We start from the raw sequence: 8,288 nt of genomic DNA, 5'->3' as shown, positions 1-8,288 counted from the left end.
AATAGCCTCCATCTGTTGCAAAAATTAGCTTTTTTGGTGAGTGATGAGAGGTATCCTTGCTATAAATATAAAGATATATATATATAAATATATATATATAATTACCATATAGTAATAAATTACTTTTGTCTAGGTATATGACAGATGTAGGTTTGTTTCTCTAGGAACTATGACCTCTCCAGCCACAGTATTTGGCTATGTTTGCAGTATTATACTTTTGAGCTAATACATTTCCCACTGGTTTTTCACACAACCTAAGCTTTGTTTCTCCTTTCTCCTTATGTATAATCCTCATCCTCACTCCTCAGTTAAACTAACACCATTATCCCCATTTCCCCTCCATAATACCCGTCTCCCACCCTCCCCCTCTCTCCTGGTTCTCTCTATTTTCATGACACCTGCAGTTACATCATGGTATGTAGTCACACCTAAATATTTGGAGCTAGGGTCCAAATTTCTGAATCGGTTTTGATTCAATTAGTGTAACACTTTTGTAGAACTCCATTGTGTAAATGTACCACATTTTCATTATCCATTCATCAGCTGAAGGGTATTCAGTTTTATCCACTCCTTAGCTATTATGAAAAGTGCAAAAAACATGGCTGAGAAAATATCTCTGCAGTAGGATGTTAAATCCTTTGGGTACAAGCCAAGGAGTGGCATGAGTGGATCATATGGCAGATCTATTTTTAGTCTTCCATGAGTTTTCAACAGTGGTTTTACCAGTTTGCAATCCCACCGTCAGTGAATGGGTGTTCCCCTTTCCCTGCAGCCTCACCAGAATTTGGTATCATTTGTTGTGTTGATGTTAGCCATTCTGATTGGGGAAAGATGAAATCTTGAAGTGGTTTTATTAGCATTTCCCTAATTACTAAGGATATTGAACATTTTTTTAAAAAGTATTATTTATCATATTTTTCTTAAAAAATTACAATTTATTTTTCAATTTCTTAGAACTAGTTAAGTTTTAGTCTTATGAAAATACCCTCAATGTTACAGTATTATAGCCATTCTCATGGACCTCAATGACTATAGGTGTCTTTAAGGCTCCTAACATGGCCTTACTATTGCCAGCTTTTCTAGCTCTCTGCAGATACACATTCAGATAAGCAGATCATTATCATTTTTATTTTTTTATGTGTATGGGTGTATTGCCTGCATGTAAGTGCACCTGTAGAGGTAAGAAGAAGGCATTGGATCCCCTGGAACTGACAGTTGTTAAATCCCATGTAGTGCTGGGAAACAAACTCAGGTACTCTGCAAGAGCAGCCAGTGCTCTTAACTGCTAAACCATCTCTTCAGCCCCTTAATTTTTTTTTTTTTAGTTCTTTGTATATTCTGTATTTTCATCCTCTTTCAAATGTACAGCTGGTGAAGATTTTCTCACACTCTGTGGGCTCTCTCTTCACTCTATTGATCATTTGTTTTCTGTACAGAAGCCTGTTAGTTCAATGAGGTCCCATTTGACAAGTGTTGACCTTAATTCGTGAGCAGCTGATGTTTGATTTAGAAAGCCCTTTCCTGCATCTTTATATTTTAGGGTACTGTGTATGATTTTTTTTCTATCAGTTTCAGCATTTCAGGTTTAATATTGAGGTCTTTAATCCATTTGAAGTTGGCTTTTGTGCAGAGTGAAAGATTGGGGTCTAATTCCATGCTTTTACACTGGGAAACCCAGTTTTGCCAGCACCGTTTGTCGAAGATGCTACCTTTCCCCCAGCGTCTGTTCTTAATGCACCTTTGTCAAATATCAAGTGACTGAAATTGTATGCACTCATGTTTGGGTCTTCTCTTGTGTTCCTTTGACATGCGTGTCTCTATTTGTGCCAATACAAAGATGATTTTATGACTATAGCTCTGAAATATAGATTGAGATCAGGTATGGGAATCAACCCAGCACTGTTCTTCATGCTCAAAACTGCTCTCGTTATCTGGGATACTATGTGTTTTCATTGGAACTTTAGAATTTTTAAAATTGTGACAAATGTCATGGGGATTTTGATTGAGATTGCATTGAATCTATAAATTGCTTTTTGGTAGAATGGCTGTTTTCACATTAGTTCTACCAATCCATGAGCACAGAAGGTCTTTCCATCTCCTGTGTCTTCCTTCTTCAATTTCATTATTTAAAAATTTGAAATTTTCACTGTAGAGGTCTTACTTCCACATTTTTTTTAGACTATCATGAATGGGAGTGCTTCCATGAACTCTTTCTCTGACTGTTTGTTATTGGTATATATTAGTGATTTTTGTCAATTGGTTTGTAATGGGCCACTTTGCTGAAAGCGTTGATATTTACAAGAAGTTTTCTGGTGGAATTTTTGTGAACTCATATATATAATATCGCATTGTCTGCAAATAGGGAAATTTTGACTTCTTTTCCAAATAGTATCCCTTCAATTTTCTTCTCTTGACTTACTGCTCTAGCAATAGATTTGAGCCCTATATTGAAAGGGAGTAGTTATAGTCAACAGCTTTGGCTGGTTCCTGATTTTAATGGGAATTCTTTGAGTGTTTCTCCATTTAGAATGATGTGGCTATGGGTTTGATGTATACACCTTTAGTTATATTGAGGTATACTCCCTCTAGTCCTATTACTTCTAGGATATTTATTACAAATACATGATTGATTTTGTCAAAGAATTTTTGCATCTATTGAGATGATCATATGAGTTTTGTCTTTAAGTCCATTTATATGATTTATGATGTTTATTGGCTTATGTATATTGAACCATCCCTGCATCTCTGGAGTGAAGTCTATTTGATCATGGTAGATGATCTATTCGATGTGTGTCTCTATGGCAAACTAAAGAGCAACTCCTGTTTGTTTCTTAATGACATATGCATAAATAATTTTTCCATCCTTTCACTTTCAGGTGGTACCTCTCCTTAGAGGTAAGATGAGTTTCTTGTAGACAAACACAGACAAATTTTGCTTCTTTATCCATTCATCTAGCCTATATCTTTTGACTTGGAATTTGAAGCCATTAATATTTAGAGTTATTAGTGAAGTTTGTGTATTTGCAGCTTTCATTTTATTTTCTGTTTGTGTTGCTAATCTCATTTTGTGTTTCCATAACTAATATCTCCATTTTTATTCTTTCAGGAACTTCTTGACTGTGATCATTCCTATCTTCAGTCCTTTGTATCACTGGTTTGGTGGACATGGATTCTTTCAATCTATTTGAATTATGAAAATTTTTCTGAATAAAAGTTCTATGATGGACAGTTTTGCTGGTTAAAGTATTCTGGGTTGGCATCTATCTTCATTTAGAACATTGAATACTTTACTCCAGACACCTCAGGCTATTATAACTTGCATTGAAAAATCAGCTGTAATTTGGTGGATTTTCCTTTATATGTAACTTATACATAGTTTTTCTCTCAAAGCCTTCAGTACCCTTTTGTTCTGTACATTTAGTATCTTTACTATGATCTACCATGGGGAATTATTTTTCTGATCCTGACTAATTGGTGTTCTGTGTGATTCTTGTATGTGTATGAGTATGTCTTTCCTTAATTTAGGGATGTTTTCTTCTATAAGCCTGTTGAAGAGCTTATAGTTGCCAATGACTTGAGATTATTCTCCTTCCTCTATGCTTACAATGCATAGATTTGTTCTTTTCATGGTGTCCCACAGTTCCTGCATATGTGTTTTTAAAAATTTTCATACTCTTTGCCTGGGTGGTCCAACTTTTCAACTTTGTCATCTAGTCTTGGAATTCTGTTTTCGCTTGCATTCATTCCTCTTGTGAGACTTTCTCCTGTTGTTTCAAAGAGGCTTATTGAGTTTTCAGTTCAATCTTCATTTCCCCTGGAGGTTTCTTCATTATTTCTCTAGCTTTCATGAATCCACTTTTCATTCAGCCATACATTCGTAAGTGCTTGAGCTTTAGTCAGGAATTTTTCCCATCTTTGATTTTTTTGAAGGTTTTTTTTTTGGCTGTGTGTGTGTGTGTGTGTGTGTGTGTGTGTGTGTGTTGGGGCTCTTTAAAGTTGATGAATAAGAACAAGAATAACCATGTTTATGATTATTCTTTTAAACTTTTGCACTCCTCTGGGTAGTACACTTCACTTCTGTAGGACTGGTGGGTTTGGGTGGGGACATATCTGTTATTATTTGTGTGTGTGTATGTGTGTGTGTGTGTGTGCTTTAAGTGAGCATATAGGATTCTTTGGTTAGTTGTGTGTTTTATATGACAAAGCTTGCCTTTGCTTAGTTGAATTTTGGTTCTGTTTATACTGTGACTGTAGCTTGGTTGCTTTCTGAGCAGGTATCAATAATTGATCTGTGCATCAGCTTCTTATTTTTGACATTTTATTGGTGGAACAGAATGGTTTCAAATGGACTAGTCAAGAGCTTTCCAGCAGGGGGAATAGGCCTTGGCCCAATACTACGCTATGGGGATCCAGTGCCCGGGTTCTGGCAGGCTAGTCCAAGCTCTTAGGTAAGAGGAGCAGGAGAGGGTCTATGCCCAATGTGGGGCTGGGGAGAGCTTGGGGAAAGTCTAATGAGCTGAGCAGAATATATAGAAGCCCTAAAGCAGGAGAATGGAACTGGTCCCAGGGCAGGGAAATCAAGACTCAGTGGGTGGGATCTGGCTTATGAGGCTAGTGTAGTGGTCTCAGGCAGGAAGAGCAGGAGAGAGCCTAGATCCAAGTCCAAGACAAGGATGGGAACGCTCTGGGGAGTGTCTAACTAGCAAAGCACAGTAGATGTGAGCCCTGGAGGAGCTGGAATGTACGTGGTCTCAGTTCAGAAGGATTAGGACATAACGGGCCAGGTCTTGCATCACTTATCTTCATAGAAAAGTATCAGCCTTATATGTGTCCATCTCCAGACTCTCTGTGCTTCCATCAATTGTTATCCATGTCCTCAGGAAGTGTTTTGATAACCAATGGAACTTCTTTCCCCTGGGTATTTATTAACAAACACAAGAGGTGATTGGGGTTCCCTAGAAGTGAGCTTCTGAGAGAACACTATCATGCTATCTTTCCTCTACTCAGTGCCTGCAATCAACTCAGACAAATAAGTTTTTAACAGATAATATTAATGATAGATAAAGCAACCTCCTTATTCAACAGGAAAAAAAGTTTGTTTTATTTTATAATAAGGTATTTGTGGATGTCTTTCATTAAGACATAATATATAACATTTATTATGCTTTCTCCTTGTCTGTTCTAAGTCCCTCAGTGATGTTCATTGCTCCATGCTCTGTTTTCTATTGCAATTTTGAATAAAGTAATGTTTCAATTTATTTTCATCAGGGATGTAAGTAAAACAGAATGTTTACATTTTTAGCATGTCTATCTATTCCTCATATTTGAAGGGGAATAAGAGATTATTAGGAAGAAGCTAGGCAGACAGTCAGGGAATGAGGCCCCAGACAGCAGAGGAGGCCGCAAAATAGATTCATCCGTGTTTCAATTACTCTCACTTTTTAACAAAATGGGCCTGATTCCAGGTTCTTGCCCAAAGCTGATCCTTTCAGTGGGCAGCCTTTTCTCCCTCTGGTGGGCCCCCTTCTGCCCTTATTCTACCCATCAGGTTCCTGTTTTCTTATGAATGAACCAACCAACAACATGCATTCTACCCTGTCCAATCCAAATGGGGGAAAGGGGAACCCAGCCCTGTTCTACCTCATACTCTATAAAATATAAAAGTCCAGACTCTCTAGAGGGTTGTAGACTGTGCTCCCGTTCTGGACCTCCCTCCCCATGTGGGCAGTCTGTCTGTTTGCCTGTCATGTGGAGTGTTGCTGAAGCTTTCGTAAGCCTTCATTGTGTGCTGTGCTGAAACTTCCCATTTTGTCATTCTTCACCTGGGAAGAAAAGGGCCCAAGAACAGACACTTAGCTTCCTGCATATTCAATTATTTTCTTTCAAATTTGTCTTCTGATATCGAGTAAAAGCATTTTCATGACAATAATGGCGGATTTGTCTTCTTTTCATTTTATTCTTTGAGCTAAGGATCTTGCTTTGTTTCTCAGGCTAGATTTGGATTCACAATCCTTGTGACTCACCCTGTACAAACCTGGGATTGCAAAACATGGGCACATTCTTCCATTCTGAATTTTCCCTTGATTTATTTTTAATTTAAAAATTGTTATTATCTTGAGAAACTATTCTAACTTAAATAGATAAATTCTCCACAGAGCTCAGGTGGGAATGGGCAAAATCTCATGTGGGGTAGTTTTCCTCCTCAATCAAGTTCTTATATAATTAGTTGTTTTATTTGTGTTAATAAGAAAAGCTTGGGGAAATGTTAAAAAAATTTCAGAATAATGATAAATATTTTTAAAGAAGTAGACAACTTGTGTCAGATGCAGTAACTAAGTTTCCATGCTTTAGTACTGCTCATTTTGCTGACTTGCATTTATCATGATAAATAGTAATTTTCTTTAAGATAATATTTTTTAATGCATACTTAGTAATTTTATATGTTTGTGGCATACAATGTGACATAAAACAAGTATATAATACAAACTGATCACCACAGTAATTGCCTGTCATTTCAGACACATACTGTTTCTTGGTGTTGGTGATGTTCAAGATCCTTCCACCTGCTCTTCTGAAACATTCAACTGTTTCAGATACAGTTATCACATTCCACCTCTGTCCCACCTCTCATTAACTACTACCCATCTCCCTTTTTCCTACCATTTTTGCTAAGCTCTGGTAACTATTACTCTGGTTCCCACTTCTCGAGATTTTCCTTTCCGCATATCTAAATGACAATGTGACTTATTTGTCTTTCTGTAACTTTTGAAAATAATTTAATGTACCTTACAGCTTGAAACAACAGAATTTCATTTTCTATAGCTAGATAATACTTGATTCTTTTTGTAATTCATATATTATATTTTTAACTATTATTTTTGCCAGTGGACACAAAGGTGCATTCCATATCTGGTCATTGAATTTAGTACTATAAGAAACATGCAAGGGTAGATATCTCTTCAATATACTAGTTTAAATTCATATATATGCATATATTTGAATTGAAATATGCATACACACAGACACAGACACACACATACACACACACATGAGTAGTAGGATTGTGTGATTGCTTGATCACACAGCAGTTCTATTTCCAGGTTTTATGAAAACTGCATTCTGTGATCAACAAGCTGGACTAATTCACATCCGCTCCAATAGTGTAAGAATATGTTTTTCTCCACATGCTTGCTAGCATTTGTTATTGTTTGTACTCTGTGTAATACCCATTCGAACGGAGGCAAGCTATGTCATTGTGGTTTAGATTTGTGTGTCTCCTATGTAGAGACATGGTCATCTGTACCTCTCTTCTGACTAGTCTGTCAGATCACTGACTCTCTTGTCATTGAGATTATTTGCTTTAAATTGCATTCCTTATTTATTCTGGAAAGCACCTGCTTGTTTTAAGTATTTTCTCTCATTCTTTAAATCCCTTCATTCTGCTGTTTCCTGTGCTATTCTGAAGGGTTGATTGTAGTTGTTGTGGTCGTCATTGTTTTAGTTGGGCGGTAGTTCATTTGTCAAATTTTGCATTTGTTGGCTATTTTACTTGGGTCGTATAAAAAGATTGTCCAGACAAATGTCTAGTTCTGTTCTTTAATTAATAGTTTCATAGCTTTGGGTCTATATTCTGGTGAGCTGAAATTTATAGCAGGCAAAGCACAGGTATGTATGTTCACTCTTCTGAATATGGATATGCAGTTTTCCTAGCACTATTCACTGAAAGCATTTCTCTTTCCAGACATAGAGACTACCTACTTTTTTCAAAATCAGCTGATATAAATATACAGACTTATTTTTAGGTTGTCTATACTGCTTCACAATTTCTGTGTCCTTTTTTGTGCCATACCATGCTGTTTTGGTTAGTTTGTGGTTAAGGATTTTTACATATGATTTTTGTACACTGCAAAAATTACAATGTTTGTTTTGTTACAAAGACTCAGTTTGCTTGAGCAATGATGTGTCCAGCCAAAGGATCACATGACAGAGACTTGCTGACTCCTAGTTTTGCTAAGCAACAACATAAGAAGGATTTTATGTTTGAAGAAATATTGTATGAGCACGTAGGAAATCTTGAATCGTTCTGACTTCGTTAGGAATTGGACACTTTTGCTTTACCCTCTCGTCTTTTGGATTTGGAATTTGTGTGTTGTAGTTCAGAGTTCTAGCATCCCCTCTAGACAAACTGAGAGGGAAGCCTCACAGAAGAAACAAAACACAAGAGTAACATTAAGGTAGGCCTGCTGTTCCTGCAGCTGCTTTGTAAGTTCCACTTGGCCTATATTTCA

General features: G+C 36.8%; 1 non-coding gene across 1 annotated transcript; it reads right to left on the bottom strand.

The window, feature by feature from the left end:
- Window positions 1-999: 999 nt before the first annotated feature.
- LOC115070363 lies at window positions 1,000-1,124 on the bottom strand. The gene has a single exon (XR_003849530.1). It is a non-coding gene; the product is annotated as a small nucleolar RNA SNORA33 (small nucleolar RNA).
- Window positions 1,125-8,288: the final 7,164 nt, after the last annotated feature.

This window comes from Nannospalax galili, unplaced genomic scaffold (assembly GCF_000622305.1).
Source record: "Nannospalax galili isolate Female #2095 unplaced genomic scaffold, S.galili_v1.0 scaffold550, whole genome shotgun sequence".
Classification (NCBI taxonomy): domain Eukaryota; kingdom Metazoa; phylum Chordata; class Mammalia; order Rodentia; family Spalacidae; genus Nannospalax; species Nannospalax galili.
Note: the sequence above shows the minus strand (reverse complement) of the source record. Positions and strands in the feature narration are given on the sequence as shown.